This window comes from Chiloscyllium punctatum, chromosome 1 (assembly GCF_047496795.1).
Source record: "Chiloscyllium punctatum isolate Juve2018m chromosome 1, sChiPun1.3, whole genome shotgun sequence".
Taxonomy (NCBI): Eukaryota; Metazoa; Chordata; class Chondrichthyes; order Orectolobiformes; family Hemiscylliidae; genus Chiloscyllium; species Chiloscyllium punctatum.
In genome coordinates this window covers 74,246,914-74,270,861 of record NC_092739.1, presented here as the reverse complement: position 1 = coordinate 74,270,861, position 23,948 = coordinate 74,246,914, and the positions used below count along the sequence as shown (strand labels likewise).

The window sequence follows — 23,948 nt, the reverse complement described above, 5'->3', positions numbered from 1 at the left end:
CCATCTAATTTGTAATAGTCCCACCTTCCCCAGAACTGGTCCCAATGTCCCACAAATCTGAACCCCTACCTCCTACACCATCTCTCAAGCCATGTGTTCTTCCTGCCTTTTTTTTAATTTCTATCTTGGCTAGTACATGGCACTGGTAATAATCCTGAGATCACAGCCTTTCAGGTCCTCCTTTTTAGTTTCTCTCCTAGCTCCCTGAATTCTGCTTTCAGGATCTCATCTCATCTTTTACTTATATCATTGATCCTATATGCACCACAACAATTGACTGTTCACCCTTCGCTTTCAGAATGCTCTGCAGCCGATCGGTGACATCCCTGACCCGAGCACCTGGGAGACAACATACCATCTGGGAGTCTCATTTTCAGCCACAGAACTACCTATCTACTCCCCTTACAATAGAATCTCCTATGACTGTGGCTTTATGAAACTTTTTCCCGCCCTTCTGAACAGCAGAGTCCCCCCATGGTGCCATGATTCTGGCAACTGCTGCCCTCCCCTGGTGAGCCATCTCCCCCAAAAGTATCCAAAATATTTTGGAGGGAGATGACCGCAGGGGACACCTGCACTGCCTTCCTACTCTTTCTCTGTCTTTTGGTCACCCATTCACGGTCTCCCTCAGCAATTCTAATCTGCTGTGTGACCAGTTCACTAAATGTGCTATCCATGACCACCTCAGCATCGTGGATGCTCCATAGTGAGTCCATCTGCAGCTCCAGAACCATCATGCGGTCAAACAAGAGCTGCAGCTGGACACACTTCTTGCAAGTGTAAGAGTTAGGGACATCAGCCACACCCCTGAGCTCCCACATCAAGCAAGAGGCATATGCCACGGGTCTGAGGTCCGCTGCCATTGTAAGTCTTAGCTTTAACTCAACTAAGACCAAACAATGTACTTAAATATATGAAAGAAAAGGAAAAAAAGCCTTACCTTAGAGACACTTTTTCTTCTGGTTGGGGGGTGGGGGTTGGGCACTGGAGGGCAATACTACGTGTAGCATCTCAGGTTTAGCCGCTGCCCAAATATCTACTAAGTCCTTACCTTCCCGGCAACCTCCTGGTCTCCAATGTCACCGCCGCTCTGTCTCCTGCTGCTCCTGGACAGGAAAAGGACTGTTCTGGAAGGACTGCCTTATTTCCTTTAAATTCTTCAAAAGTGTAAACAGCTCCATATGCCACTATTCTAAAATCCATATGCTAAAACTGATAATATATAAACAGACACTTTTCATCATAGTTTACCATCAGTTACTTTGCTATTTTATACCTTAGAACAGAATGAATCTTAGTCACTTTATGATATTCACCAAATAACTAGCTTATTTTGCTGTAGCAGAGTAGGAACCCCAGTTTGTGGTATTGGACAAAGCAAAAGGAAAATAAACACCTTCTTTCTTCCCCTTCCTCCTCGAAACAATTAACTCCATGCCATCTCCAAAGGATCATCAGCTGCCATTTCTGCAACTTCCAGCGAAATGCCACCATCAGGTGTGCCAACTTTAGAATTTTAAACTCTAGCTTTTAGTTAAATGTTAACTGCAAGATTTGTGTAAAAAAAGTTAAATTTTCTTACATATCACCTGTCAGCATTCACTCCAAGACAATGATATACATTATGGTTTAGTTCTGGTTAAGCATTCTACCATAACATCTTCAGGTCACTGCCCAGTTGTTTGATTCTTTTGCTGGACATTGGTCGCAGGTGACTAATATTTTGGGTTATGGCCATTGGATTATATGCCATTGTCTGGTTATGGAAGGTTGACCTGCTCACTGTTCCTAATAGAACAATAGCAGAAGTAGCTCTGAGACAAGGCAGTTCTAGACTGGCACAGTTGTGGAAGTGAAGATGGCGTACAGAAAATACATCTTTTCAGTTGAGCAGATTTTTGTGTCCCTTTTGCATGATTTGAATTGATGTTTCAATTAAGCTCAGTTAAAAAATTTGAATGTGAAAGCAGCAGTTCAGAGTAAGACGTTATTCATATTATTTTGTCAACTGTACAGTTTTCAATAACAAGGATTGACCCTAACCTCAGTCATCTTTTAAAACGCATTAGAACTCACTTCAGAAGACAAGACTTTATCATAGTCTGTAGATGTAGAGTTGCTGCTCTGTCTCTAGAGAAATCAAACATTTTGTACTGCAGCTGCAGCTAAGAATGTGTAATTGAGTACTCTGCCTTCACTTAGTATATTTACAATGTGTTTATACATCAGTGGTCATACTGATGTACATGTATAAATTGTAATTCAATTCACTGTGTTTTTGTTTGAACTGTTTGTCATTTTTTTTAATGAATGTTGATTGAATTTGACGAAACCTCCTTTATATTTGCAACAGTTTGCATATATTCCAGGATTCTGCTGCTGGTTGAGGTGCCTGTAACATCATAATCCACCTTGTCAAGATTGATGGTAATAAATGTTAGTCAAGTCAAAACTCTGTCTCTACTTCCACTTACTATTTCTTTCTTTTCCTTCCAGCTTTCTTTTAGTTTATCCTCGTTATTATTTTGTGTTATTACAAATGGTCATCTCTGTAACCATTTTCCATTTAACAGAAACAGGTGAGAAAATATAGTTCAAATAGAGGGTTATGAGCCATGAAATCACCTACATCTTTGTGATGTGTTACTTCATTTAGCAGCACAACTAAGTATTCCATTCCTTATTGGGATAATTATAACTGAGGACACAACTGGACCGGTTAGGAATTAAGTGCTTACCAATTTGAAATTTGCTGGCACTTTGCGGTTATGTTGTATTGCTACTTATATGTGTAGGCAAAATTAGTTATAATGTTAGATAAAATGTTTCCAGTTTGCCATATACTTACTTTAGACTGAAGATGAGTTCCAAACGAAATTCTGAACTAGGCCAGTTTAGTTTAGTTGACATAATTTGGAAATTAAATTAATTTTTGTGTCCCTGTGCCTTCTTAATAAAATGCTGCTATACACAACAGCTATCATTACCTTTTCTGAATGTATACAATCTCATTTTACCATAGCCTTTTGAATAATGACAACATTTAAAATAGAAAATCCATTCAATTCTGGTACAACTGCTGCAAATTATTAAAAGGTTATGATCCTCATACAAAATAGTCAGATAACTTTCGTTCTCTATCTTGACATTAACATGGCTGTATGTTTTAAAAATCTAACTCAGCCTTGAAGATTTAAGAGACTCACTCAGCCTTCAGTGCTCTCCAGGGGTGTAGATTCTGAAAAACTTGATAGAATAGACTGAGGTTGTTTTCATTGTCAGGAGAATCTAAAGCATTAGGGCACAGGCTTCAAATAAGTGGACAATCCTTTGGGAATGAGATAAGGAGAAATTTCTTTACTTGAATGATTCTGAATCATTGGCATTTTCTATCCCAGAGGATTGTAGTTGCTCCATTATTGAGGATATTTAGGGTCAGTACAGACATCATTTTCAGTGTCTCAAGTATTTGTGGAATGTTGGGAAACTACAGAGGTTCACGGTTTGACTTGTAAGACTTTCTCCTCAGCAAAATGTATTCTGATACTCAACTTTCACTTTGTGTGAAGGAGGCACGTACAGGGTAGGATCAAGACAAAAGATGGAAAATTATAGGCCAATTAGCCTAACCTCGGTTGTTGGTAAAATTCTAGAATCCATCAAGGATGAGGTTTCTAAATTCTTGGAAAAGCAGGGTTGGATTAGAACAAGTCAACATGGATTTAGTAAGGGGAGTTCGTGCCTGACAAACCTGTTGGAGTTCTTTGAAGAGGTGACAAGTAGGTTAGACCGGGGAAACCCAGTGGATGTGGTCTACCTAGACTTCAAAAAGGCCTTTGATAAGGTGCCACACGGGAGGCTGCTGAGCAAGATGAGGGCACATGGTGTTCGAGGTAAGCTACTGGTATGGATTGAGGATTGGCTGTCTGACAGAAGGCAGAGAGTTGGGATAAAAGGTTCTTTTTCGGATTGGCAGCCGGTGACAAGCGGTGTCCCGCAGGGTTCAGTGTTGGGGCCGCAGCTGTTCATATTATATATTAATAATCTGGATGAAGGGACTGGGGGCATTCTAGCGAAGTTTGCCGATGATACAAAGTTAGGTGGACAAGCAGGTAGTACTGAGGAAGTGGGGAGGCTGCAGAAGGATCTAGACAGTTTAGAAGAGTGGTCCAGGAAATGGCTGATGGAATTCAATGTGAGCAAATGCGAGGTCTTGCACTTTGGAAAAAAGAATACAAGCATGGACTACTTTCTAAATGGTGAAAAAATTCATAAAGCCAAAGTACAAAGGGATCTGGGAGTGCTAGTTGAGGATTCTCTAAAGGTAAACATGCAGGTTGAGTCCGTGATTAAGAAAGCGAATGCAATGTTGTCATTTATCTCAAGAGGGTTGGAATATAAAAGCACCGTTGTGCTACTGAGACTTTATAAAGCTCTGGTTAGGCCCCATTTGGAGTACTGTGTCCAATTTTGGTCCCCACACCTCAGGAAGGACATACTGGCACTGGAGCGTGTCCAGCGGAGATTCACATGGATGATCCCTGGAATGGTAGGTCTAACGTATGAGGAACGGCTGAGAATCCTGGGATTGTATTCATTGGAGTTTAGAAGATTAAGAGGAGATCTAATAGAAACTTACAAGATAATACATGGCTTGGAGAGGGTGGACGCTAGGAAATTGTTTCTGTTAGGCGAGGAGACTAGTACCCGTGGACACAGCCTTAGAATTAGAGGGGGTAAATTCACAACAGAAATGCGGAGTCATTTCTTCAGCCAGAGAGTGGTGGGCCTGTGGAATTCATTGCCGCAGAGTGCAGTGGAGGCCGGGACGCTAAATGTCTTCAAGGCAGAAATTGATAAATTCTTGATGTCACAAGGAATTAAGGGCTACGGGGAGAATGCGGGTAAGTGGAGTTGAAATGCCCATCAGCCATGATTGAATGGCGGAGTGGACTCGATGGGCTGAATGGCCTTACTTCCACTCCTATGCCTTATGGTCTTATGGTCTTAAACTTCAATTCAGAACCCACATGAAAGACAATTAATCCTTTAATAATTTTTTGAGTTGTTAATTAAACTATCCACTTAGAACCTATGGTAGTTGGTGGAAAACAGCCAAAAATGCAACAAGACACTATGATAGCCTTGGGAAATGGAGTTGTAGCTTCCACATTTGTGTTCCAGTTGCCATTTGGGCTTCCATGATTCTGTGAAAATTCAAGCTTCTATTGTTCATCATTCGATGGTATCATATAAGCGCAGTGCTAGGGTGACTTAGAACACTTTCCATTGTATTTTTATTGTTAAAATACATATGACAATAAATTCTAAATTTTACAGAATTCCAGCATTGTTGTAAAAGACTATTTGACAAAGTCTTTTGTCTTTCACTCATCAGGACAATTTAAATAAGAAAGTAATGGGAAAACAATATTTTCATATTGTATATGAATGGAGAGTGGTGACAAATTGAGTCTGATTGGTAGAAGAATTTCCCTGAAGAATGCATCAGTTAGTCATGATGGACAGTTAATTGCCATACCTTAAGATTTTAAATTCTATTCCAGGCAAGTTGACTCAGCTCAAGACATCATCATGAAAAATGAAACGCAATATTCCTGTCACTCATTTTGTTGAGTTAAAACAGATGTTGTATGTGTATATGTTATTTCTGTCTGCAAATAACTAGAATCTGTCTATTGATTTATGTAGCTTCCATTACACACAGGTGTGCCACACTCTGAGCTGAGTTACATCCTAAGTTGTTGTTAGCATAGATCTTTGCACACTTGGTCCAATCGCTGAATTACATCTGATATTGAACTCTGTTGTATGTTCTATAAGTCCAGGCTGGCCAGCCAGCATTTTGCTTGTTATGATTAACTGAAGGAATATGTTGGTCAATACATACTTCCAGTCTTTAAGAAGTAAGGCTTACATACCTAGCATCACACCAACACTGAAATTCATATACATCATTCTTATTTGTGCGATAGGCAGAATGTCTTTTTGACTTGATGTAGGATCCTGTTAGTGGTGAACAACACTCAGAGTCAGAGAGATGTACAGCACAGAAACAGACCCTTCGGTTCAACTTGTCCTTGTCGACCAGATTTCCCAACCTAATCTAGTCCCATATTTCTCTAAACCTTCCCTATTCATTTACCTATCCAGTTGCCTTTTGAATGTTGCAATTGTACCAGCCTCCACCACATCCTCTGGCAGCTCATTTCATATACGTACCACCCTCTGCATGAAAAAGTTGCCCCTTAGGTCTCTTTTACAACTTTCCCCTCTCACCCAAATCTATGCCCTCTAAAACTGCACCCTCCCACCCCAGGGAAAAGACCTTGTCTATTTATCCTATTCATGCCTCTCATGATTTTGTAAACATCTATGAGGTCACCCCTCAGCCTTTGACGTTCCAGGGAATACAGCCCTAGCCTATCCAGCCTCTCCCTATAGCTCAAATCCTCTAATGTCACTAGTAAATATCAATATCTGAATTGGAATTCCTGTAGCCCCATGCGCTATATGATTTGCCTTATTGGCAACCTCATAAATTGGGTCTATGCTCGTCGCAGTTCATCGTACCATCTTGATGCTGAAATAGGCCTCAACAAAGACATCTATGGGGATAACTGCTAGCCTGAACAGAAAATTTCTCGCTGTAAATTGCACAAACTCATAAAAGGGCCCAAGGCTATCACATTTGGTCCTGAAAAAAGTATGCAGTCCACAATTGATTACCCTGGAAGGGGAATGTATCTCAAATATTTGACCCACAGTTGGAGCAAACTGTTTCACTCTGCCACTCTGCAGTAGCATCATGCACATTGATTACCATCAAAAGGTGGCTGCCGTCAAACCGAAAAGCTGCTGATTCAATCATACAAATGAATAGTGTGATGTATGAATTTCAATACTGATGTAATGCAGATAAATAAACTGGACATCACCAAGACCAGCACTTTGTGCCAAATAGCATACCCCTTTGGTTGCTCACAACAAGTGAGATGCATTGTACCTAAACAGCCCATGCATGCAAAACTCAAAACAGTGTTCAACATTAGGTGTGATTCTATGATTGAACAACAAATATTAAGTAATCCTGAGAATGTGAGTAATTACACTGATAGCCAGTACTGGATTGCCATTTCTGCTTGCAGTGTGATATAATTGCATGTTGTACAGGACCCTGTTCTTCACTGACAGAAAGAACATGCATGTGTACTGAGCCCATTTCAGCTCAACCAAATGGGTGACAGAATTCTATTTAATGTCTTAGTTCAATGCCCAGATCAATTAGAGTCAAACTGCCTGGTTTAAAATTTAAACAAAATTTGGCAGATAATTGCTAGATATCATTAACTGGTGCATTTCCCATGGCAATGTCTCTACCAGAGCCCATTTACCAGCCAATCAGCACTCCTCTGAAGGTCATGATTTGGAGATGCCGGTGTTGGACAGGGGTGTACAAAGTTAAAAATCATACAACACCAGGCTAGAGTCCAACAGGTTTAATTGGAAGTACACGAGCTTTTGGAGCATTGCTCCTTCATCAGGTGGTAGTGGAGGGCTCAATCCTAACACACAGAATTTATAGCAAAAATTTACAGTGTGATGTAACTGAAATTATACATTGAAAAATTGATTGTCTGTTGAGTCATCTGTTTGAATACCATGATAGTTTCACTTCTTTCATGTGTAAATCACAAAACCTTTTTTCAAAAGTTGCATTCTCAGCTTAGCTGTAACAATGGGTGTTAGCTAGACAATATGTTGAAGGTGTTGGCCCCCTGTGTTCTCTGTCTATGCCATGATGTTTAGATTGATTCTAATCTAAAAAGTGAGATAACAGAGTTTTACATGAATTCATGCAGTTTTTGAGCAAAGTACAATGTAACTCTGCAAGTACAAATTCACCCCACAAAGTATATGTGTGCATGGGGGTCTTTGTCTGTGTCTGTCTGTCTGTCTGTCTGTCTGACTGGGTTGGGGGTTGTGAGTGTGAGAAAGTGTGTGTGTGTAGTGAGTGTAGAGTGTCTTAAGTCTGTGAGGGGGTGCATGTGAGAGTGTGGGAGTGTCTGTGTCTGTAAGGGTGTGTATTTGTACTTGCAGAGCTACATTGTGCTTTGCTCAAAAACTGCATGAATTCACATAAAACTCTGTTATCTCACTTTTTAGATTAGAATCAATCTAAACATCATGGCATAGACAGAGAACACAGGGGACAACACCTTCAACACATTGTCTAGCTGTCACCATTGTTAACAGCTAACCTGAGAATGCAACTTTAAAAAAAGGTTTTTTGATTTACACATGAAAGAAGTGAAACTATCATGGTATTCAAACAGATGAAAGACTCAATAGTCAATCAATTTTTCAATGTATAATTTCAGTTGCATCACATTGTAAACTTTTGCTATAAATTCTGTGTGTTAGGATTGAGCCGTCCACTATCACCTGATGAAGGAGCGACGCTCCAAAAGCTAGTGTGCTTCCACTGATGGTATAAGTGTTTTTCACCTATTTTGGTAATTTTTATAAACTAGCCTGACGAATAAAAAAACATAAAACAACAAATGTCTTTTTTCAGCTTGTATTTTTGTAGAATGAGCATATCTTCTCATTACCTAAACTACCAACCTTGTACACATGATGCAGAAAAGAAATGACCTTGACCTGAACCTTTCCAATAGCCTGCAGACGACATCCCTTCCAGCCTGGGCTAAGCAACTGATGGTACAAACTGGAATTTAAGAACATAGAGCAAAAATTAAAACAAAGAAACATGGATTAACTTTTCATGTTCCCCATCTGAAAATCAGTCAGACTTAAATTTGACCTAGAAATTTAATTGTTGTCTGTGCACTAAAGGCAAAAGTTTATAGCTTTTCATTCCTGAGCCGTTCTTAATGGATATCTGAACATAATCAGTACAACAATCAGAACTGCCTGGTAACCTACACAACATGCTGTGTAGGTTAATATTTCAGAAATGGAATATTAAATTATTTCCACAGAATGCATCTAGCGTTATGAGCTAGCACAGAAAGATAATTCTAATTTTTTTTCCCAACTTTAATAGTGAAGCAGATATATTTCAAAATGATGAAACTGGTAAACCTCATTGACTTGTTTCCATTTTCTTAAATGTGAATTTTGCTTGTAGTTTACAATTTTTTTTCAATAAATATTGCTTCTTTTATCTTCCTTTCTTTTTGACCAACCCCTTCCCGTGTTTTTGCCTTTGAATGTAATTTGTTCTTGCTGGAGTAAAGTTTCAAAGATTTTGGTTATCCTTTGACGTTTGTCATTGTTGCCCTGCTAATCCAGATCATTGAGAGAATTCTAACAACCGCATTGTACATATATTTAGATCATCTACTAACTCAACACTAACTGGAAATCAAATCGGGATGTCATTCATTGCTAACTAGGCCAATCTCTCTTTATATACTGTGGGACTGTAATGAGTGTTCAAAGTAGTAATGCTGGCCTCATTCCAACAAAGACCCCTTTTTATATCAACACTGGATGAGCCATGACTAGCAGTCAGACTGGAAGAATAAAATGTGATGCTGTGTGATATGGATTACTTCTAATCAGTATGTCTGGGAGAAGTATAATGTGGTTTGCATGCTACGTTCCACAGACAAGTATAATTTTTGCACACAGGTTATCCAGTCCAAAGCCCCATTTGTTCAAAATTTTGGAAAGGATTTGTCTATAAGGCAGTAGAGTTTAAGGATCTATTGTTTACAATATTAGTACTGGTTTGAATTGGCAATCTTTTAATTCACAACTTTGAGAAGTTAATGCACATTTTAAAAATTCAGAAAATGAACCATGGCAGTGAGTGCACTCAATAGATCCTACTTTTCAGCTGAATTTGGTGATGAATTTGTCCCACTGCTCTGAAGTAGTGTTAGAAGTGATGTGTGGACTCTAGATCAGGGAAGTGAAAACTGTGAGGAGAACACAACGAGGCTGAAATAAGTTGTAAACAAGTTTAAGTGAATGGTGAGTAAGATAAATATAATATGGAGAAGTGTGAAGTTATTCTCTTTGTAAGAACAGAAAGACAATATTATATAAAAGCTGTGCATATTGTAAATGTTGATGTTCAGATGAATTTGGGTGACTCATAATTATACAGAAATTTAGCATGTAGGTACAGAGGAATTCCATTCATCTATGACAAGGACCCCTACGACTGTGATATGAAGGTGAAAGACATCAACACAGATAACCAAGAGACAGTTGTAGGCACCTATGACCTCTGGAAGCTGACCACTTGGAGGGGTATTTGAAGAGTGAACAGAAATACAAAGCTCAATAGAGAATACAGCCCAGAGAAAGCAGAGACTAATGAATCCTATCAACCTACTGTCCTCATTTGTAACAAATGTCCAGAAACTGATAGACTGGAGCTCCCAAGTGAAGCCAGAAGATGCTGATTTTTTTTTTAAAAAAGGAATAGAAACAGGAATAAACCATCCAGCCCATCTAACCTGCTCCACCTTTCAATAGGATCAGGGCTGATCTGGCATTCCTTGTGTCCACTTTCCTGCCCTTTCCATAAGCCTTTATTTCCCTGCTGATCAAGAATGTATCTATCTCAACCTCAAATATACACAAGGATACTGTCCCCATAACTCTCTATGATGCAGAGTTCCAAAGACACTCAACCATCAGGAAATTCCTCATTTTTAAATTGTCTTAAGTCAGTGGGATTTGAACTCATGTTCCTAGAGCATTAACCTGGACCTCTGGATTACTCACCTAGTGACATGACCACTCTGCCACTACCTCCCTATCAACACAGAGGAGAACATCACAGCATAAACCAATGCAAAAGATGGAGGTTTGCCAAATATATAACATGCAGCACACAATTAGGAGGCCAAACATCTTGCTGACTTTTGCTGCAAGATGACTAGAGTACAAGAATAAGCAAGTACTGCTGTACTTCCACAGGGGGTGCAAAGGAGGAGGATCTTTGGTGAGACTATACCTGGGGATTAGCTCCATACTCTCAGATCCACACCAACATTTAATATTAATCCCACTGATAGGGGTGGTGCTGTTGTAGTCTGGTGAACTGCCCTCTGCATTGCAGAGATTGAGCACCAACTCTCCAATACCTCCTCCTATCTCTCCCAGACGGTCACCAACCTCATTTCATTAGATGATCTCCCCTCACTATCTCCAGGCTGATAGACCCTAACCCCACACAGTTTGCTTCTACCCCCCTTTCCAAAATTCACAACAGGAATTCCCAGGCAAACTCATCTTTTCTGCCCCACAGAATTCATCTCTTCCTACTGCCTCTGAGTCTTTTCTTCCCGGTCGAGTCCCTACCCACTTACATCTGTGATTCCTCAGATGCTTTACGCCAGTTCCAGCATTTTCAGTTTGTGGGCTCCAGCTGCCTCCTCTTTACCGTGGACCTTAAATGTCCATCTCCCACTAGGGTGGTCTCAAGGTTCTCCACTTCTTCCTGGAACAAAGACCTGAACCACCTCCACCCTCCACCATTGTCCTCCGCTTGGCTGAGCTTGTTCTCACTCTGAACAACTTCTCTTTTAATTCCCCTCATGTTTTTCAGGTCAGAGGGGTGGCCATCAGTATGTGTATGGGCCAGTTATGCCTGTCTGTTTGTGGGATACATGGAACATTCCTCGAACATTCTTTGTTCGAGGCTTATTCCAGCCCCCATCCATAACTTCTTCTCTGGTAGATTGATGATATCATTGACGCTGTCTCCCTCCCTTATCTGGATTTGGAAAGATTTATTGATTTTGCTTTCAATTTCCACTACGCTCTCACCTTCATCTTCTCTGACTCCTTCCTTCCCTTCCTCAACATCTCTGTTTCTATTTCTGGTGTTAGACTGGCCACTAATATCCATTATAAATCCACCAACTCCCACAACTAAGTGACGTGTTCATCCTTACACCCTGCTTCCTGTAAAGACTCCATTCCATTCTCCTCAGTTCGTCTGTCTCCGTCACACATTTTTTCAGATGAGACCACTTTCTTCCTCAACCGAGGATTCTCCAGCACCATTGTTGATAGGGTCTTCAACCAGGTCTGACCCATTTCCCACACTTCAGCCCTCACCCCCACTCTTCTCTCCCACTACAGTGATAGAGTTTCTCTTATCCTTACCTACCATCTCGCCAGCATCCACATCCAGAGGATCGTTAGCTGCCATTTCCACCGCTTCCAGCGCGACACATATTCCCCTACCCTTCCTTGTCTGCCTTCCACAGGGACCATTCCCTCTGGGACAATATGGTCCACTCTTCCTTCACTCCTAATACCCCTCCACAGCCCCACGGCACCTTACCCTGCAATCGCAGAAGGTGCAACACCTGCCCATTTACCTCCTCCCTCCTTGGTATCCAAAGGCTCAAACATACCTCGCAGGTGAAGCAGTGCTTTATCTGCACTTCACATAATCTAGTCTACTGCATTCGCTGCTCTCAATGTGATCTCCTCGACACTGGGGAAACAAAGCATACACTGGATAACTGCTTCACAGAACATCTATGTTTTGTCCACAAAAAGGATCCTGAGCTTCCAGTTGCCTGCCATTTCACAACACCACCCTAATTCTCAGGTCAGCATCTCTGTCTCAGGTTTACTGAAGTGATTCAGCAAAGGTCAGCACAAGCTGGAAGAACAGCACCTCACTTTCCACTTAGGGGCCCCTGCAGCCTTCTGGACTCAATATCAAGTTCAATAACTTTTGGACCTGAGCTCTCCCATGACCACGCTCTAACCCCTACATATCAGTTTTTGTTATCACACAACCCATTTTGGCCACCAACAGTCCCCATTAACAAATATTCACCCTCCTACCTACTCCTTCGTCTGTCTAACTGTTCTTCTCTCTATTCAGGCTCTATCCCCACCTATCTTTTAACCCTTACCCCCTCTCCCACCCTATCTTCTGCACATAAACCAACATTTTCCTAGGTACCATCAGTTCTGAGGAAGGGTCACCGGACCCAAAATGCTAACTGTGATTTCTCTCCACAGATGTTGCCAGACCTGCTGAGCTTTTCCAGCAATTTCTATTTTTGTTAGCATGTAATTTTTGTCTCCATACTTAAAGGAGGATATATTTGCATTGGAGGCAGTGTAGTGAAGGCTCACTAAGTTAGTTTCTAGGCGGAGGTACATCCCCCTGTGATTATAGGATGAGTAGTTTGGAGATTAGAAGAATGAGAAGTGATCTCATTTGAAATATTGTGAAGGGACTTGACGGCATAGATAATGGGTTGTTTCCTATGGCTGTTGGAGCACAGTCTCAGGATCACTTGGAACAGAGTTAATACATTTCTTCACTGAGCAATATCATAGAATCACTACAGCACAGACCTGACCATTTGGCCCTTCCGGTGTGCACCAATCCTCCAAAGAGCATCCCATCCAGACTCATGCTCCTACCCTATCCCATAACCTCACGTTTCCATGGCTAATCTACCGACCTTGTACATCCCTGGACACTACGGGAAATTTACCATAGCCAATCCACCTAACCTGCATATCTTTCAACTGTGTGAGTAAACTGGAGGAAACTCACACAGACACTGGGAGAACATGCAGACTCCACACAGACACTCACCCAAGGCTGAAATCGAAGCCAAGTCCCTAGTTCTGTGAGACAGCAGTGCTAACCACTGAGCCATCGAGCAGATTGTGAATATTTTGAATTCTCTACACCAGAGGTGGTTGGTGCTACCTCATTGAATATATTAAGGCTGAGAACAATAGATTCTTAGTGCATCAGAGAGAATTGAGGGGTGTCGTAAATGGAATTGGGACAGAAGATCATCACATTGATTGACAAAGCAAGCATTCGTGGTCACTTTAGTCCACTGCTGTTCCTAATTTTGACATTCTTATCTGGAAACTTTGTATTGTCTAATTCACTTTATTCATTTCTGCCTTCTTTCATTTAACAAGTCAATTTGGTATGTATTGAAAGGAGATTTGTAAACCTTTGTGTGTGACAGACATTGGACATATGATCTGAACAGTAGTGCTGTTTCTGCATATTATTACCCAGCCTGAATTGTAACTGATACCTAGACATTCATCATCTGCTAGTTTTAAACTGTGTTATGAGGGATTTATGTTGCTGAGATATTTTATATATATATATTCATTCATAATTGTGTTGAGACTGCTCAATTTATTACACCCAGGACTATATAGCCAGCAGAAAATTATGCTGGAACAAAACCCCTACTCACAAAAGTGTCTAATCCCTGTGTCATCAATTTATTTTGTTTTTCTTGATGTTATTTTCACATTTATTTCAAGGGGGTAAATTTGATATGGAAGAGTAGCCTTTTATATTTGCTTATTATTTTCTTGAGACAATAATCTTGATCAATTCCTTGTCAAGTTCATTTCTTAAAGTATAATGAGCAGCCAGTGTGTCTGGCTGCAGTAATGCTTGAAGATTTTAGTGAAACAGTCATCTTCAATCAGGCCCATTTTGTAAAGGCTGTACAATACATGGAATGAACAATGTAACAGGTGAAGTTATCCTGACAAATGGACTACGTTGGCCCCCTGCCAAGGACCATGAAAAATTGAAATGGCAGGTGAAATGGAAAATTCTGTCAACGGCATTCACATGAAAACATTTCTAGGAAAACAATCCAGATGTTAAGTGGGATGTTACTCATAGCAAAAGGATGCTGTGCACTAATGTAAATGGGTATATAGGAAATTACTTTTTAAGTATACCTAGTAATAATTGCATAGTCTGCCATATTTGTACTGTCACAAAGAATTGAGAAGCCGCTATTCTTTAAGCAGTTGAAGCCACCATTTAAGTTCTTAATTTTCCACATTGCACTTGCAAGGGCCTCTTAATGTCTCTTCTAGCCCACTTGGGGCACGTTATAACCTCTGCCTGCCTTGCTAAACTGTCCCTGCTGCTGTGTGATATCCTGAATCTCAGGCGGAATCTTACCAGGCTCTGAATGGCATGGACTTTGGTGAAATGAGTATTAGAAGCAATCAAGATGTTCAGCCAACACCAACACCCCCCCCCCCCCCCCAATCTTGCTGCATCTTATTTTCTTTTCCAAAGCAGCCTGATGAGATTCCTGAAAGGCAGGAACTGATGTTCCTCATAGCTTATTAAACACATTGTTAATAGACCAATTCGCTGCACTCTTATCAGTGCCCATCCTAATTGGGAGAAACTGAGGACTGCAGATGCTGGAGTCGAGAGTGTGGTGCTGGAAAAGTACAGCAGGCCAGGGAGCATCCGAAGAGCAGGAAAGTCGACGCTTCAAGCATAAGCCCTTTGTCTCTAATTACCCAGTCAGTTGGAATGTGGCTTGGAGGGGATCTTTCAGATATATCTACTGCTGTTGTCTTTCAAGCCAGTAGAAGTCATAGGTTTAGACAAATGCTGTCAGAGGAGCCTTGATAAGTTACTGTAGTGTATCTTGTACCTAATCCACACTACTGCTACTGTGTGTATTGGAATACCGAACAACCCAGATGGCCTCCTTCTTCAAAGACTGCAATTTTCCCCCAGACGTGGTCGATGATGCTCTCCACCGCATCTCCTCCACTTCCCACTCCTCCGCCCTTGAGGCCTGCCCCTCCAATTGCCACCAGGACGGAACCCCACTGGTCCTCACTGACCACCCCACCAACCTCCATATACATCGTATCATCCGTCGTCATTTCTGCCACCTCCAAACAGACCCCACCACCAGGGATATATTTCCCTCCCCTCCCCTATCAGTGTTCTGAAAAGACCACTCCCCCCGTGAATCCCTCGTCAGGTCCACACCTCCCACCAACCCAACCTCCACTCCCGGCACCTTACCCTGCAACCGCAAGAAATGCAAAACTTGCGCCGACACCTCTCCCCTTACTTCCCTCCAGGGCTCCAAGGGATCCTTCCATATCCACCACAAATTCACCTGCACCTCCACACACATCATTTACTGCATCCGCTGCACCCTTGTGGCCTCCTCTATATTGGGGAGACAGGCCGCCTACTTGCGGAACATTCCAAAGAACACCTCTGAGACACCCGGACCAACCAACTCAACCACCCCGTGGCTCAACACTTCAACTCCCCTCCCACTCCACCAAGGACATGCAGGTCCTTGGACTCCTCCATCGCCAGACCACAGCAACACGATGGCTGGAGGAAGAGCACCTCATCTTCCGCCTAGGAACCCTGTAACCACAAGGGATGAACTCCAATTTCTCCAGTTTCCTCATTTCCCCTCCCCCCCACCTTGTCTCAGTCCCAACCCTCGAACTCAGCACCACCTTCCTAACCTGCAATCTTCTTCCTGACCTCTCCGCCCCCACCCCCACTCTGGCCTATCACCCTCACCTTAACCTCCTTCCACCTATCGCATTTCCAACGCCCCTCCCCCAAGTCACTCCTCCCTACCTTTTATCTTAGCCTGCTTGGCACACTTTCCTCATTCCTGAAGAAGGGCTCATGCCCGAAACGTCGATTCTCCTGCTCCTTGGATGCTGCCTGACCTGCTGCGCTTTTCCAGCAACACATTTTCAGCTCTGATCTCCAGCATCTGCAGTCCTCACTTTCTCCTGGTCAGATTAGAACCAATATCAAACTTACATGACTTCATGAATGATTTGGATTTTCATTTCGAAAAAACATTCCAGAAGTCTAATATGTGGTAAATTGTTCACAGAATAACTCATTAAAATTTCATTTTTGTTTTTAAATAATTTTATTGGTAATGCTAAACATTGTCACTTCCCACAAAGGATGCAATGTTGGTTAGGCTTGTTGGAACAATAAACTTGAACTATAATATGGAAAAGAATCCCAAAAGTGATGGAGAATTTATAATGTGCAATGGGATGCCACACTGGAATATTTTGATAGTTATGTGTTTGTTCAATAGTGTAATTCCACTTCAGACTAAGTGCCCTATTGTGTTCCTGTGTGGTATTTCTATTGTCTGAAAATCTCTCTGGCATATGGGTGTGAGGAGTCTGAACCAATGCCAAAGAGTCTCAGTTTCATAACTGCTATGGACCTCCAGACACTGAAATAAATCAAAAATTCTAAGAATGTTTTCCCTTTGAGTTTGGTCAAGAAAACCTTTTTTATCCTTTTGGTCTAAATTAAACTAAAACCCATCCTTAAAGTGCTTTGAAAAATCACCATCTAAAGATTTGCACCAGATGATTCCTTTTTTTCCTGTTTATTTAAAAAGCGGCCAATTATATGAGTGGTGCTTTTTTAATATATGTAGTTTAAAAATGTGTCTATGCTACACATGGACGTAAAATAGACAGATCAAAGACTAGGGATGACTTTTCTGGTCACTGTCAGACAATAAGATTTTTTTTCCAGCAGTTATTGTTATTGTGTCAGTGTGTTAACTTCGCATCCCAACATGGATGCCAAACCATGATGGCATCAAATTAGTTCTGCTACCTGCAGCACATATTTTTAACAGTTTAAACCTGTTATATTTTAGTCTCTTGGATTAAACTGCATGCACATTGGTGTCTCCAACCCTACAAGACTGACATCAACATGAAGTGAAATTGCAGAAATTAGAACCATTTTACAATTAACATTGTTTCATATTTGATGATCCATGGCTAATTGCTATGCATCATATTTGTGACTTTGGTATTTGTTTTTGAAGAGTTGTTTATGGGTACACGATTAGATTATTTCAAATGGGAACACGTTGAGATGCTTAATCATTTGCATCTTAGAATGAGCTGAAGGTAATTTAGACAAACTTAATTGCTTCCCCTGTTGTGTAGAACTCTATATTCTTGTATATTTCTAAGACAGATGGAGATTGATTCTTGATGAGCATGGGTGGGATTGAGGGTAGATGGGAATGTGGAGTAATCAGATTATTTTAGAGTCATAGAGATGTACAGCACGGAAACAGCCCCTTCAGTTCAACTTGTCCATGCCGACCAGATATCACAACGTAATCTAATCCCATTTGCCAACACTTGCTATCTACCTGTGACTCTACTTTCAAGAAGCTATGAACCTGATAGTGACAAAATAAGATTCTGTCACCAAATAATTTTATAAACCCTGGCACCAGCTGAACAGCAAAGCAGCCTCAGAATCTCGTTTGCAAAATGTAAATTCAGTGTGTTCTGCTAAAACAGGAATGCAATCAGCTCTGCAAGCCTTGAAATCGGAAATTGTAGTCTACATGTTTTTCAAACTTGAGGATAATCCTTATGTGCGCATCAGTATCACGTGGTCAGTCTACATGCTTTCTGGTGACGAGTTTCATGAAAGGTAGTGTTGTAGTCAGTAACCTTAGTATTCAAATGTTAAGTTTACATGAAATATATGATTTAAAGATTTACTTAGACTGTGCTATCATTTGTTAGGCTAACTATTTTTGTTATGATTTTTACTGGTATTTTGTGGTTCAGCCCTAACCCTGCTTATCCCATAGGCCCAATTACTTATTTTGCACAATTTTCTAATACACCGAGTTGCATGAGAACACAACTACTGCATTATAGGAGATTTACCTGTAAGGACAGCATTTTTTTGGAAGCACTAGCTTTCAGAGCACTGCTCCTTCATCTGGTAGCTGTGGAGCCAGTCCATAAGACAAGTTATAACAAAAGACTAGTGTCATGACTAATGCTTTCAAATAAACCTGTTGCCCTATAACCTGATGTGGCATATTTTTAACTTTGTCCACCCCCCGCCCATCAACGCGTAAGGAGAGCAAAATTGCACGTTACTCCACTGATTATTTTGTGTATGCCTGGAGGATTCACAATACATATCTGTCATTTGCTACAGTTCATGTGGGCAACATACACACAAACTTCAGTCACTGCGGCTGGCTCCATTGCGTTGGACTCTGAGAGGGAACAAACTGGGTTTTATAGGGAGAGAAACAAGAATCTGCAATGTTGCCAGCAGCCATGAAGCAGTTCAATAAAGGGCCCTATGAGCTTTGCCTTTTGAGATGATAAGATCCCAAACTTTTACCCCCTCAGCATTAATGTAGCAAGTCTCAGGAAGAGACAGGGCACAAACAGACCCTGCCCCACCAATCGGAACACGCAGTGGTAGACTCTGCTGGCCCAGCCAGCCAATCAGAGACTGCCAACTTCCACAGAGTGAGGCCACTCGATCCGGGGACCGGGAGGTGACCAACCAATTCCTCATGACCATGGCCAGACAGAACAAAAGGATAATGTGTGGGACCTGTGTTATCCTCCATGTGGTTAAACCACACAATTTCCCATTTCCTCTCATTAATAAGGTGGGGGTGGGGGGTGGGGAGGGGGTGGGGGGAGGGTGGAGAATGATAAAATATGATTATCATGCTCCTTTTTCCTTCCGTCAGCTGCTCTTCTGCAGTCATCCAACTGCAGTAACACCCGTCCTTTCCCCCAAACAGACTTATTGAATGATGGATTCCTGATGAAGGGCATCAATTTTTCTGCTCCTTGGATGCTGCCTGACCTGCTGTCCTTTTCCAGCACAAGTCTATCTTAACTCTAATCTCCAGCATCTGGAGTACCCACCTCTGCCTTATTGAATGATGACCAGGCTCAAGGGGATGAGGGGCCTACTCCACTTCTAGAATCTGTGTTAATACAGTTATGGTTCATGATGCAACGTAATGCTGTTATCAGCTTGCTAATAACACACTGTCATTGCTGAGCCATTAATACCTGTGCTGGCCACATTCATTAAATGAATGACAGCAGTATAGCCAAAGACTTTTTGGATGGTGAACTGATCAGTAGGTCATGATTTGCAGTCCATCCATATCTTGGTTAAATCACACCTACAAGAACACTGTGAAAATGTTAAACATTGACACTGACCTCTTGGTAACAACAGGCCTGAAGTTCAGAGGCTGACAGTTTGGAGGACCTTTTTAGAAGCAGTGAGTGCAAATGCATCTCACTGAGAAGAGGGCCCAGAGAAAACACAGGCTACTGACTCTTTCACCTTCTCATCCCAATGTTTCTATCTGATCAAATGCAGCACAGACTGCTGTGCCAGAATGGAACCCCAACCCACAAAACAGACAATGTTTAACACAGCCATTGTTCTCTGTGATGAAAGGCTGCCAAAGGAAACAAATCTCTACCTTTGAGTAAAATTGGTGAATTGCTGAACCATTTCAAATAATGATTTGGTAAAAGAAATATTGCCACCATTCATAATGTTGAGGTGTAGGTCACAAATAAAACATAGAAACATTGAAGTGTAGACCATTCGGCACAGCATGCCTACTTCAATCTGATCATGGCTGATCCTCTATCCCAGTGCCACACCCTGCTTTAGTCAAACTTTTTGATGTCTTTAAAATCTAAAAATTTATCCGTCTCTTTCTTGAATGTATTGAGTGACTTGGACTCCTCATCTTTCTGTGATAGAGACTCCTGCCAGTTCACTACTCCTTGAGCAAATGGGGAAAAAATCCATTTCTCAGTCCTAAGTGGTCTGTCTTGAGACAATATCCCTTGGTTCTAGACTCCCCAAACACAGAGCACACCCTCCTCACATTTAATCTGCCCAGTCCTGTTATAAACGTATTCATTTCAATCAGATCCCCTCTCATCTTTGCAAGCTGTAGTGAATGTGAGTAAAACAATATGCAACAAGAACAAGCTCTGTAAGATTGTACAGACAATTTGACTAAGAATGGACGCTAATCCCAAACATGTTCTTTCTAACGTCATGGGTTCTTGACAGTGCCTGTAATGGGGCACAAATGAATTCTAAATAATCTCTGTCAACAAATCACAGGTCTGTTTTGAAAATAACATTCCAAAGCTGAAATGTTTACAGAGGAAGAGTTTAGTTCTAATGCTTTTATACGTGTCCAAGTTCTGATGAATAACCTTTAAGTAGAAAACGGGATTGTGACGTAAATCAGAAAGAAATTTCCATGAAGTTGTCTAGTCTATTTTTCTACCATACATTATCTCCATAAAGATATTCCTTGCATTTCTTTCAATAGAGGAGAAAAATATATTTATTGACTCCATCTATTTCAATTTAAAGGGGATGCTTTGAGGAAGTAAGAATGATTATTTTACAACTTGACCTTTCTAACATGAAGTTTATCATAATGTTTGTTAAATAATTTGTATACTATTTGAAGGTTATTAAAATGTCTCTTTGAACAGATTTATTAATAACTGTGCAACAATACTGACCTCTCAGTTTCTTCTATTATCCAACTTTGATAAACTATTCCTGAGTTAATCTCTCCATTTTGAAATTATTTGCTTCAGTTCCTGTTTGATGGATTCTGGATGATCTATTGACCTTGCGATACAAGTTCAGTAATTACCCTAGGGGTCTGGCAGATGAGATGTTGCGAGGTTTATTCACTCTTTCCAATCCCTTCATCTCTGCATGTCACAATGAAGTATTCTGTGACTTCCTGAATTAGCATTCTCTATTTTAGTCAGTGACATCTAGGGACTCCCAGAGTTGTCAGGGCTATTTCATCATTTTGTGGTTGCATTGAGGACATCTGAGGTGTTTCCGCATTCCTCCTGGGAATTTCCTGCTGTGACAATATTCTGATTAGATAAAAAAAATCCAAAGATCTGTGGTTGCCTGAGATGCTCATTTTTTACTTGGGAATGCAGCAACCTTTTGGACTCAATATCGAGTTCAGTAATTTTAGGGTCTGAACCCCTTTTCCCATGCCCTTACCCCATCCCCCAAATGCTAGGCTTTGTCATCACATGGGCTGCTACCACAGACGTCCAATTGTCCGCTATTAGTGGATCCCATTAGTGATTATTGATTCTCCTAGGTTGACCTTTACCCACCTATTTGTCTGCCCAACTGTTTTTCTCTGTTTCTCTATCTCTTTGTCTCAGCTCCATCTCCATAATCATTGACTCCTTCCTCCTACCAATCATGCCCCCACCCCACCCCACCCTACCCCACCCCATCTTCAGCATACTATCAATCTTTTGCCTGTGTACAATCAGTTCTGAAGAAGGTCTGCTTTCTCTCCACAGATGCTGCTGGACTGCTGAGTTTTCCAGCAATTTCTGATTTTATTTCTGATTAGATCAGTTGCTTTGGGAGTCTTGCATCAGATATTGGAACCATGTGCTCCTACAATGGAGCTGGATTTGAATGAGTTGAGTTTCAATGCTAGATGTATTTACTGAGGAGAGGGCACTGATGTTGCATTCCCTCACTTGTCACCAGATTTGGCAGATCTTGCAAAACAACTGGTGCTTTGAGATTTCCTGATGAAGGGCTTTTGCCTGAATCACCGATTTTGCTGTTCCTCGGATGCTGCGTGACCTGCTGTGCTTTTCCAGCACCACTCTAATCTTGATGATAATCTCCAGCATCTGCAAAACCCACTTTTGCCTGGTGCTTTGAGATGCCTGCTGAATATTGTCCATGTCTTCAAGGCATACAGGGATGTGGGGATTGCCACTGGGTTGGGAAACCATGACCATTCTCTCCTCTAGACGAAGGGTGATACAGATGGTGGAATTTACCATCAATATGCCAACTCAGCCTTTAGCTGATTGAAGAAAAGAATATTTAAGGCCCAGGAGTTCAAACCCAAGATTAATATTATGATTTTTGGTTGAATATAATGAAAATATCAAAATCATTAATTTCACCATAATCATTTTTATCCATGTCATAAAAGCATGGACTCACTTTATCTTCTTTTCTCAACTGAGAAGAAGATTAATTTGGGATGTATCGTTTACCTCTTCACGTTTGATTTGCTATTTTACCTGGAAGTTTCACCATACATTTCGTATAAGCCTTGAATTTGCATAAGTGGAATAGTTAGATTTACTTCATCCAGAAGAGAAAAATGGGACACAGAATTGTCTCCAGTAGAAGCACACTTAAAATACTTTGGTGGTACTGTTGGAAACTTGAATTGATCGCATAATTAAAGATGATGCCTTGCTTGGGTTGTGTGGGTCAGGGATTAGGGCTGAGATGCAACACCAGACCCCAAGATTCCTATTCCTGCCATTGCTACTGCAACGATGTCAAATGGACTTGTGAGCAGAGTGGCTAAGGAGCATAGCACTTCAGAGCTAGTCCTCCTCAAAATCACTGCCTTTGTATAAATGTCACCTGTAGCTAATTGCTAACCAAACCAGGAAGTGGGTTCTGTCTACCAAGTGTAGTTCCTCCACTTAAAAAAAGGATGATGGCAATAAGATACATTACGAGTCACAACTCATTGAGTGTAGTGAGCTGGCATACTCATACAATGTGGTAGGCAGTGTCATTCAACCCTTAAGGCACAACATCGAAAAACATACACTTGAGAAACCAATACCGAGCACTGTAGTCTGTAACAACAGACACAAAAATTTCTTCTCAGCACTATGGAGTTATGAAACCTCACAGGCTCAAACAGTGCCCGGCAATAAAAAGCGAATATTTTATATGTTGCATAGGAGAGAAGGTGATGGTGTGATGACATCGTTACAGATCCAGAGATCAAAGCAATGCTCTGAAGATCTGGGTTCAAATCTCTCCAGGGGTAGTTGGTGGAAATTGGTGAACAAAATAAACTGGAATTAAAAGTCTAACAATGATTATTGTGCTTTAGGGAAGGAAGTCTGTCATCTTTACCTGGCCTACATATGCCTCCAGACCCACAACAAAATGGTTAACTCTAATCTGCCCTGTGAAATGGCCTAGAAAGCCAAGTTGTTTCAAGCTATTTTAGTGTTACTATTACCCATGAGCCAGAACTTTGAGGAGTCAAGCTGAATTATTTTGAATGATGTATGTGTTTTGAAGTATTTGTGTCTTTTCAAGTTCTAATATCTACTGTGGATAGGCTGCCTTTATCATGCTGTCTAAACTTTAATTGCAAGGTAATTGCTCAGTAATGTCTCTATCCATTCACGTGAAA

At 41.1% G+C, this 23,948-nt stretch overlaps 1 protein-coding gene across 6 annotated transcripts in view; it reads left to right on the top strand.

Annotated features, from left to right (window-relative positions):
* Positions 1 to 23,948, top strand: part of corin (corin, serine peptidase) — a 266,366-nt gene that overhangs the window by 105,677 nt on the left and 136,741 nt on the right. The gene's annotated exons all lie outside the window — the stretch shown is intronic.